This window comes from Erinaceus europaeus, chromosome 19, assembly GCF_950295315.1.
Source record: "Erinaceus europaeus chromosome 19, mEriEur2.1, whole genome shotgun sequence".
Taxonomy (NCBI): Eukaryota; Metazoa; Chordata; class Mammalia; order Eulipotyphla; family Erinaceidae; genus Erinaceus; species Erinaceus europaeus.
The window spans coordinates 38,704,738-38,715,980 of record NC_080180.1 but is presented as its reverse complement, the minus strand read 5'-3'; positions in this window follow the sequence as shown (position 1 = coordinate 38,715,980).

Sequence of the window (11,243 nt, the reverse complement as noted above, 5' to 3'; positions counted from 1 at the left end):
TTTTGCAGGCTCTCTCGGGGGAGTAAAATAAAGATCAGGATTGAAAGGATGCGATGCTTGGAAACTGATCAACCACGTTCTGTACTCTGTCAACCGCATGTCAATTAGTCTGCCACTATACTTGTGTTCTATTTGATACCGGATGCTTTGAGTTTATTTATTTTCATAAAATGCGACAGAACTCCAGTATATGCTATGTGTTCGTGTCATGCCAATTAAGTGGATTAATGAACCTCTTACATTTTTTTTTTTTTGCCAAGGGAATTTGAAGCAAAGCCAAAAGCTAGGGGTTCCAAGAACTTAAGAATTTGTGAATTTAAAGCCTTGCATTTTAAATTAAAAAAACCTTGGAGGGAGAATGTTTTTAAAGACCTTGGCCAAAGCCATGTGACGAAGAGACAGAAACCAGGACTAAATATTTAAGTTGTCTGATGTTATGCTGTAGCCATTGCACCAAATTACCTGCATTTGGGTAATGAACAAAATCATCATAAGTCAAGATTCAAGTACTGAACTTCTGCTCTGTCAAATAAATATGAAACTCTGGACCATTTAAGCTTTGTGTTTCAATTTTTAGTCAGAATTCCATGAATCTGTCTTGAGTAAGTCCTTAAAGCATTCCTACATGTGGTTTATAAGATGTTTTATATCATATATAATTCATTCAATAAGCAATAATTGTTGCTTAGGAGTCACACAACTTTGGTATAAAAAGTTACTGAGCTGTTTTGGATCAAAATTAGCATATAAAAACATTAAAAATAGAAGTAGTAGGGTAGAGTAGATAGACCTCAAACAGCTTATATTTATATTCATATTTATATTTATATTTGTAAGCAGGGGTGGATAGCATAATGGTTATGCAAACAGACTATCATGCCTAAGGCTCCAAAGTCCCAGGTCAGTCCCCTGTACCACCATATGCCAGAGCTGTGTAGTGGTCTAGTAGAAAAAAAGGAAGGAAGGAAGGAAGGAAGGAAGGAAGGAAGGAAGGAAGGAAGGAAGGAAGGAAGGGAAAGAGAGAGAGAGAAAGAAAGAAAGAAAGAAAGAAAGAAAGAAAGAAAGAAAGAAAGAAAGAAAGAAAGAAACATTTTGGGGGCTGGGTGGTGGTGCACCTGGTTGAGCATATGGTTTACAATGTGCAAGGACCCAGGTTAGAGCCCCCAGTCCCCACCTGCAGGGGAAACTCCGTGAGTGGCTGCTGGTGTCTTTCTGTCTCTTTCCCTCTCTATCATCCCCTTACTTCTCAATTTCTGGCTGTCTCTATCCAATAAATAAATGAATAAATAAATATACATGTATATGTAAATGTGACCTCTTCTCCATTGATATATTAACCTAATTTTTTCTTTATCAAGATAATGTGTAAAGATCACGATATCCCTTTCAGTTGGCTACAAATAATAAAACATCTTTTTGATGCCAATTTTGAATCTCTTTAACCCAGTAGCCTAGAAAAGAATCATAACAAAGTCAAGGAAAAGTTCACTTGGATAGTGTATTGCTTTGCTATGTGCATATCCTAGGTTTGAGCCTGACCCCAGGGACATTGAAAGAATTTTAGTTTCTTTGACTCTCTCACTTTGCCTCTGTATCACTGTAAAAAAAAAAAAAATCACAATGTAGGAAACATACGATGTGTCTGAATATTCATTAATACTGCTACATCTATTATATTTTAACATGATATAGTTGAGAATCTACTACACCCATGATCATAACTTTTTTTCCCCAGATTTACCAGACATACAAGGGCTAGGGAGATATCTTTATTCCCAAAATTCATGCCCTTTTTTAGAATTATGGTTTCTTGTGAAAATATATATTTTGGCCCAGATATTAGCTTGATGGGGCATTTATGATCAGTTATATTTTTTCAGTCTGCACATGTATCCAAGAAGATGGTGGGAAAAAAATTTGAGTTCACAGTGTGCTGAATAAATGTTTTACCATACCCAATATTCTAATTTTATACAGTTAGTATTTCCAACATGTATAATCCACCATATCCTTTAAGTAGGGAGAATGCCCATGTCAGTCACACACGTATTCAAAAACAGTCATTTTTTCCATTTACAATGATTCTATTTGCTATAGCTTCGGTTGTCAGCTTCTTCTTCAATGTTAGTTTGAAACCCAAGGATGTTAACAGACAAAGGACACCCAGAAGAACTAATGTAGGAAATAAATGGTAACAATTCTGATTCGTCTAGATTCAGATGTGATCAACATTGAACCAGGGAATCAAAAGAAAAAAAAAGTATACTGAAACTAAAGGTCAATGTATTGATGTGAAATCCAGAGAGAGAAATGGAAGGAATGGTGGGACAGAGTGAATGACATCTTCAGACAGATAACTGAAACCAGTGCAAAACACTGGGAAGTGATAATCAGCATCATCTGTACAAGTATCAAGTAGAAAACACTCTTGGGGACACTATTTTAACATATAGTCTGCCTCTGCTAGGACTAGCTTTTAATGCTTCCATCTGTGGACTGAGGCTGAAATTCACAGCTTGGACAGGCAGGTGAGTATCAGGAATGGAGATCAGATCCTTCTAACAGTAAGATTGACTTTACCAGACTTAGACTACTTGGAATGAATTTTACTCATTTGCATACTCCACAATAAGCTTATGATTATGTAGCATAAGAAAATTACATATGGAAGTCGGGCGGTAGTGCAGTGGGTTAAGCGCAAAGAACGGTTAGGATCCTGGTTGGAGCCCCCAGCTCCCCACCTGTAGGGGAGTCACTTCACAGGCGCTGAAGCAGGTCTACAGGTATCTCTCTGTCTCTCTTCCTCTCTATCTCCCCCTTCTCTCTCAATTTCTCTCTGTCTCTATCCAATAACAAATTTTTAAAAAACTAAAAAAAAAAAAAAAGAAAGAAAGAAAATCACATACAATTTCCTACCCTTGTAGAGTTTATATTCAGTAGAGGTTGGTGAGTCACATGTTCCAGAAGCAGGCTTGAAAGATGACCTAGTTTTCATGTTTATCTGGGTCAAGCTCCATAAATCGACACCTTTGGATGTGGTCTAAGTAATTTCTAAGCTTGTCTAGTCCCTTATTCTTTCCTTTTCACCTTGTCCAGGGAAATATATTCTTACGTTATCCTAATATTCACTTCTGGAATGATACTAACTTTAAGTTCTCACTCATTCATCTCATGCATTCCACATTTAATTCAATTGAACATCAATTCAATATCCCTAGTTCAGGGAGAAGACATCATAAAAAGAAAGGACAAGCCCTTCAGTTCAAGGAGTTGTTATTTCTGCAGGAGTTCACATGTCCTGAAGACACTGTCAGCCCAGGATGAATGGGCTGTGGCCCACAAGGGAGGAATTAAGTGCTACAGTGGTGAAAAGGCTATGATAACAGAGGAAATCTCCCAGATCCCAGAACAGAGCTGAAATCACTTTCAGTTGGCAGGAATCAGGGAATGCTGCTGGTGGAAACCTAATGACTTTGTTTTAAAAATTAAATTGAGACTGGCAAAATAGTTCACTTGGGTGGTGTACTGCTTTGCCGTGTGCATGACTTGGGTGTGAGCCTCATCCCTACCACATTTAAGGAGGCTTTGATGCTGTGTTTGATTATTTACTTACTTATTTTTACTGGAGCACTGCTCAGTTCTGGCATATAGTGGTGTGAGAGATTGAACCTGGGACCTCAGAGCCACAGGTGTGAGGGTTTGTTTGCATGACCATTATACTATCTCTCCCACCATAATTTCTCTCTTTAAAAATTAAATTAGGTACTATTTAATGAATAAACATGGGAAACAAAAATGAATAAATGGGACTACATCAAGTTAAAGAACTTTTAAACATCAAAAGAAAATTTTATAAGGATAAACAGGAAACCCAGCAAATGGGAAAAGATATTTGCACACTAATGTTAATATCAGACATCTATAAAGAACTCCTATATCTCAACAAAAAGAACAATCCAATTAAAAACTGAGCAGGAGATATGAATAGATGGTTCTCTAAAGAGATACACATGGCCCACAGACATGTGGAAATGTTTGAAATCACTCATCATTGGAGAAATGCAAATTAAAACCACATTGACATTCCACCTCACATCTGTGAGAATAGGCTTCTTTAAGAAAACAAGGGAAAATAAGTGTTGGAGAAGCTGTGGAAAGAGGAACTTCACTACATTGCTGACAGAAATGTAAACGGTTGCAACCACTCTGGAGAACAGTATGAAAAATCCTTAAACAAATACAAATGGAAATGCCATATGACCTAGCAATTCCACTACTAGACATATATCTAAAAGATATCATAACACTGACTCAAAAGGATATATATACTCCCATGTTTATAGCAGCTTTATTCACAATAGCCAAAACCTGGAAACAACCAAAATGTCCTTTGACAGATGACTAGGTAAAAATGTTATGGAATGAGAGTCAGGCAGTGGCCCAGAGGGTTAAGAGCACATGGCACAAAGCACAATGACTGGTGTAAGGATCCCAGTTAGAGCCCCCAGCTCCCCCACCTGCAGGGGAGTCACTTCACAAGCAGTGAAGCAGGTCTACAGGTGTCTATCTTTCTCTCTCCCTCTCTGTCTTCCCCTCGTCTCTCCATTTCTCTCTATCCTATCTAACAATGACAACATCATTAACAACAACAATAATAACTACAACAACAAAAGGGAAAAAAATACATATAAAAACTTAAATAAAATGTTATGGAACATATATTCAACAGAGTATTATGCATCAATAAAAAGGGATGATATTGTGCCCTTTGGGATAAAGTAGATGGAACTGGAGAAGATTATGTTCAATGAAACAAGTAAGGAGGTGAAGGACAACTATAGAATGGTTTCACTCATATATCGAATATAGAGCATTGACTATATAAATATATAGATGTGAAAAAATAAACTATTTTCAAGACTCTGGGGGAATGATAGTGGTTATTTATGGGGGTGGGTATGGGGATACAGACCTTTGGTAATGGGAGTGGTGAGAAATAAATAAATTAATTAATTAATTAAGAGGGAGAGAGAATAACCACAGCCAGTCACCATACAGTTGATCAGAAGATAACAGGTTTGGCACAGATCATATCCTGATCTGGGATAGTGTCAAGCACGTGGCTGTCCATCCCAAGCTTCCAGGAGTATGTTTATTTGTAAAAGTTATGCATTACAACAGAAAGGAACAAGGAAAATTAAAGATGCTTTTTAAGTAAGATATATATCAAGAGTAAATGTTCAAGCACAAATAACAGGTGATTATACATCACACAGATAAAGAGAATGCATTTCTAAGAGATAAAACATCAGGGTAAGGGTTGCTTAAAACTGTCATTGTCCAAATGTCATTGCATCAGGTACATTCTTTTGATGCTGTAAGATACTGAGTTTTTCTTTTCTTTTTTTTTTTACTTATTCCCTTTTGTTGCCATTGTTGTTGGATAGGACAGAGAGAAATGGAGAAAGGAGGGGAAGACAGAGAGGGGGAGAGAAAGACAGGCACCGGCAGACCTGCTTCACCGCCTGTGAAGCAACTCCCTTGCAGGTGGGGAGTCAGGGCTCGAACCGGGATCCTTGCGCCGGTCCATGTGCTTTGCACCACGTGCACTTAACCCGCTGTGCTACAGCCCAACTCCCAGATATTGAGTTTTATTCCAGTTATCCCATGCACAATCTCCAGGCCCTCAGAGCAGTAGCCAGACATCCGGGTTATGGATGATTTGCATGTGACAATACAAGCCTCTCTCTTAGCCTGTGGGTCCAAAAAAAAAAATCTCTGACGTATCCAGACTTTTTGTCATAAAGTTGAATTCTTATAACAAGGAGCAGAGCCTGAAAAGCAGGCCTTATAGTATTATTATTCAAAGAAATGTGTCTGGCAAACAAACAACATATATATATATATATATATATATAATATTTATTTATTCCTTTTTGTTGCCCTTGTTTTTTTTATTGTTGTTGATGATGTCATCTGTGTTGGATAGGACAGAGAGAAATGGAGAGAGGAGGGGAAGACGGAGTGGGGAGAGAAAGACACCTGCAGACCTGCTTCACCACTTGTGAAGTGACTCCCCTACAGGTAGAGAGCCAGGGGCTCTAACCAGGATCTTTATGCTGGTTCTTGTGCTTTGCACCACCTGCACTTAACCCGCTGTGCTACCATCCGACTCCCAATGTATATTTTCAAACATAGATGCAAAGTTAACAATCATTAGGATTTCTTTTTTTTTTAATTTTTTAAAAATATTTATTTATTTATTCCCTTTTGTTGCCCTTGTTGTTTTATTGTTGTAGTTATTATTGTTGTTGTCGTCATTGTTGGATAGGACAGAGAGAAATGGAGAGAGGAAGGGAAGACAGAGAGGAGAGAAAAATAGACACCTGCAGACCTGCTTCACTGCCTGTTAAGCGACTCCCCTGCAGGTGGGGAGCCGGGGTTCGAACCGGGATCCTTATGCCGGTCCTTGTGCTTTACGCCACCTGCGCTTAACCCGCTGCGCTACAGCCCGACACCCCAATCATTAGGATTTCTAATAACAAGCGTCAGGAAGTTTGGGATGAGGAAAGAGAGAAAGAGAGAAGAAAAAGAAAGAAAGAAAGAAAGAAAGAAAGAAAGAAAGAAAGAAAGAAAGAAAGAAAGAAAGAAAGAAAGAAAGGAAGGAAGGAAGGAAGGAAGGAAGGAAGGAAGGAAGGAAGAAAGAAAGAAAGAAAGAAAGGAAGGAAGAAAGAAAAGGACTTATCTAGTAGTAAAAGGACAGCACAAAAAGTTCAGCAAGACACTAAAAAACTCAGATTCCAGCATGCACAAAAATCTTACATATTGGCGATAAGACGTAGTTAGATATTCTCACTGTCATATATGTGATATTGATATTATGGGCAAATATTTGCTGCTATATTTGAAAATTAGAAAATGAAACACTCAAAGTATTATAGCCCAGTGTAAACAACTGTCTGGAGAAGAATGGAGTATGAGAGTGAGAAAAGAGAGGCATCAAAGACCCAGGAAGTAGCACAGTGGATAAGATGTTAGACTCTGAAGCATGAGGTCCTGAGTTTGATCTCCATCCCTGGCATCACATGTGCCACAGAAATGCTCTGGTTTTCCCCATCTGCAGGGGGAAAGCTTTGCGAGTGGTGAAGCAGGGCTGCAGGTGTCTCTCTGTCTCTCTTCCTCTCTATCTCCCCCTTCCTTCTCGGTATCTGGCTGTTTCTATACAATCAATAAAGATAAAAATTAAATGAAAAAAAAAAAAAAGAAATGCTCTGGTTACTTCTCTCATTAATCAATAAATTAAATACATCTTTTTAAAAAATGAATAAATATTAAGTTGAATACTTGGCACTGAAAGTGATTTTTCATTGATGTCTAGTAACTAAAACAGACTCTGGAACATAGTACTTAAACTACTCAACAAATTCAACAATTGTTGAATTGACCTGAAGTGATTGAATTAAACACTGAGCAATTAATAGGATTGGATAAAACTAAAACAGTGAGTTCATCCAACGAAAATACATACCAAGCAAAAATAATCAGAGTCATCTAGGAAGTGGCACAATAGCTAGAATATTGAGTCTAAAAGCATGGGGTCCTTAACTTGACCACATTTGTCAGAATAATGCTCTGTTCCTATTTTTCCTCTCTTGCTTGTATTAATTTTTTTAAAAATGTATACATAGGGCAGAGGGTATACAGCATAATGGTTATGCAAACAGACTCTCATGCCTCAGGCTCCACTGTCCAAGGTTCAATCCCCCACACCACCATAAGCCAGAGCTGAATAGTGTCCTGATTAAAAAAAAAAAAAGAAAGAAAAGAAAAGAAAAAATATATATATACATATTAAAAAATAATTAAACTCACCTGCAGACGGGGGATTTCCACAAATTGTGGAACAGTCCTTCAGGTAACTATTTTTCACTGTCTTTCGCTCCTTCTCTCTCTCTCTCTCGCTCGCTCGCTCGCTCTCTTTCTCTGCTTATCATTCTCTATCATAAAGAAAGGGGAAAAAATGTCCACAGAGAGTGGTAAAATTTTTCAGGCACTGAACTGAAATTGGCATATTGCACCAAAGTAAAAGACTCTGGGGTCGGTGAGGGGGAGAGTACAGGTCCAGAAAGGATGACAGAGGACCTAGTAGGGGTTGTGTTGTTATATGGACAACTGGGAAATGTTATGCATGTACAGTGTATTGTATTTACTGTTGAATGTGAAACATTAATTCCCCAATAAAGAAATTAAAAAAAAAGGAATTGTTCAGGCACCAAGGCCCAGTGACAAATAAGATAAAATAAAAATAATGAAAGGGGAAAACATCAGTTGAGAGTAGCTTTATATAAAGGGTGGCTGAAATGTTCACATAATAGAATATATTTGGAATGTAATGATTTATGTAAGTCCCACACATTTTCATGCTAGGGTGAAAGCTAGAGTCTAATGTCAAGGAGATACATCTGAGAAGGTGGTGAGTGGGTAGAAAAAGGCTTTTTAAAATTAAAAAAAAAAAGCCTTTTTATTTCAGACATCAGACAAAATAGAAGCCAAATAAAAAACAAACGAACATATTTTTTTAAAAAATTGGAAAAAGCACATCTGTAAGGAGAGAAATATGGAAAGAAGGATTGGTGGTACAAATGACAAGGAAATCAAAACAGATTGAACAGGATTTCTTAGGACAAACATGTGCAGAGGAGCAACGTTACTGAAATAGCAGACCAGGACCAAGTATCAGAGTGGCTTTCCTATTAGTTACTTAGAAGAATTTGGATCAAGACATTTAATTTTGAGGTTTTTTTTCCCCTTTCAATTGTAAAGTGATGAGAAACTTATATCACAAGAATGACTGTAAATAAAACTGAATCTGTGATCATATACATATAAATTAAAGAAAGCTTTTGGGGGAGTCAGGCACAGCGGGTTAGGCTCATGTAGCACAAAGCGTAAGGACCTGCATAAGGATCCCGGTTCAAGCCCCTAACTCCCCACCTGCAGGGGAGTCCCTTCACAGGCGGTGAAGGAAGTCTGTAGGTGTCTATCTTTCTCTCCTCTTCTCTATCTTCTCCTCCTCTCTCCATTTCTCTTTGTCCTATCCAACGAGGACATCAGTAACAACAACAATAATAACTACAACAATAAGGCAGGCAACAAAAGGAAATAAATACTAAAAAAAAAAAAAAGTAAAGAAAGCTTTTGCTCAGTAGCTGGCATGCACTGCCTAATACTATCAGACTTGGTATGTTTTTTTCTTTTCGTAATTTTTTAAATGCAGAGTGTGGGTTTAATCTCAAGAATGAGAAAATGTCTGACGCCAAGCTCCACAATAAGAATTTAGTTTAAGGATTTTTTTTTTAAAGGCTATGGAATAAAAGATTGAGTAGATGACAGTCTGGGAAATGGTACAGTCGACAAAGAGTTGGACTCTCAAACATGAGGTCTTGAGTTCAATACCCAGAAGCTCATTTACCAGATTGATGCTCTGGTTCCCTCTCTTTCTCTCCTATTTTTCCCACTAATAAACAAATTGGATCTTAAAAACAAAACAAACAAAAAGATGTTGAATAGAAAACTTAAAGGTTAATATACCTTGAGAAAGGAAGGGTGGGAAAGAAAGTCCTCTTTCTTTTTTCTTTCTTCCTTTCTTTCTCTTTATTTTTTAGATTTATTTTAATTTATTTCAGATGAGATAGTTTCACAATCAAGACAAAGAGAAAATGAGAAGAGAGCATTATTTGGTCCCCATAGCACAAGGAATGGAACCATGAGGCCTTAGATATGCAGGTCTTATACTCTAACTGCTGAGCTGTCTCCCCTGCTGCAAATTGGGAGATTCTATTCACATATGCAAAGATAGTTCCATCTAGTAGGGGGCTGTTTGCAGGGCCATGTGCACTGTTAGGACTTACCACTTTGCCACCAAGATTTCTTTGTGGTGCCTGGCTAATCAGTACAAACAAAAGTGACTTAAAACCACCGTCAACCTACATTTTATAGAAATGCTGGAGCTTGTGTCATTTTCCTTCCATTTCTAGTATTTAGGTTTGCCTATCAACTTTCTATCACTTTATTGATGTGCAGCCACTTAAAACATCGGTATCACTTTCCTTAAGCTGTTGTTTGTTTGCTTATTTGTTTTATCAAAGCACTGCTCTACTCTAGTTTATGGTGGTGGTGCTGGGCATTGAACCTGGGACCTTTGGTACCTCAGGCATGAAAGTCTTTCTGCTACACCACTGTGTGATCTCCCCAGCCCTTAAGCTGCTTTTAAAAAAGTAATTTTAGGAAGTCGGGTGGTAGCGCAGCAGGTTAAGCACATGTGGAGCAAAGTGCAAGGACCATCATAAGGATCCTGGTTGGAGCCCCTGGCTCCCAGCCTGCAGGGGAGTTGCTTCACAGGTGGTGAAGCAGGTCTGCAGGTGTCTTTCTCTCCCCCTCTCTGTCTTCCCCTCCTCTCTCCATTTCTCTCTGCCCTATCCAACAACAGCGATAACAACAATAAAAAATTTTCAATATAAATACTGTCTTAAATTTTGTAGCTCCCCCTCCCACCACTACCCTTCATGCCCCACCACAAATTGAGTCTTCCCACATTCATGATTTTATTGATCCCAGGCTGATATTTCTGTTCAGATAAAGAGACAGGGAGAGATACAGAATGGTAGGGATGGGGTGGGGGAGGGTCAGATAAAGAGACAGGGACATGTCACAGCACCAGTGTTTCTCTGGGTGTTGTGGAACCCCCGAAAACATACACCCTACTCAGTGAGCAATCTGACCCAAGTTTCATGAATTGAATACATTTCACTTGACTAAGTCTTTATAGTTGTATCCTGACTGGTGGAGATATCATATGACTGAATCTTCCACAGACCTTGTTTACATTAGCTCTATTCTAAGAACTCAGGCTGACCACCCGGTAATAAAATGTAAATATTTTAATCAATATGTACAGTTTATGATAGTCACTATCTTATCCACAAAGAAAACTCACTGTTATGATTTTAAATAGTCTTAAAACTTGGCCCGGTTTACACTGTCAATATTTTATGTTATTCTCCCCGTTAGTGTGCTTGATTTAACACTGTCAGTTTGCTCTATTTCCAGCTGTAATGAGGAGCTGGCAAGAAGGAGTAAAATCTCTATCAATCCCTCTTGCCCTTCCTGGAGCACTTTTATAGCACAAATCCAAACTCTTGTAGTCAACTGACTTTATGGTGAAATGTAGACATACAGAACAG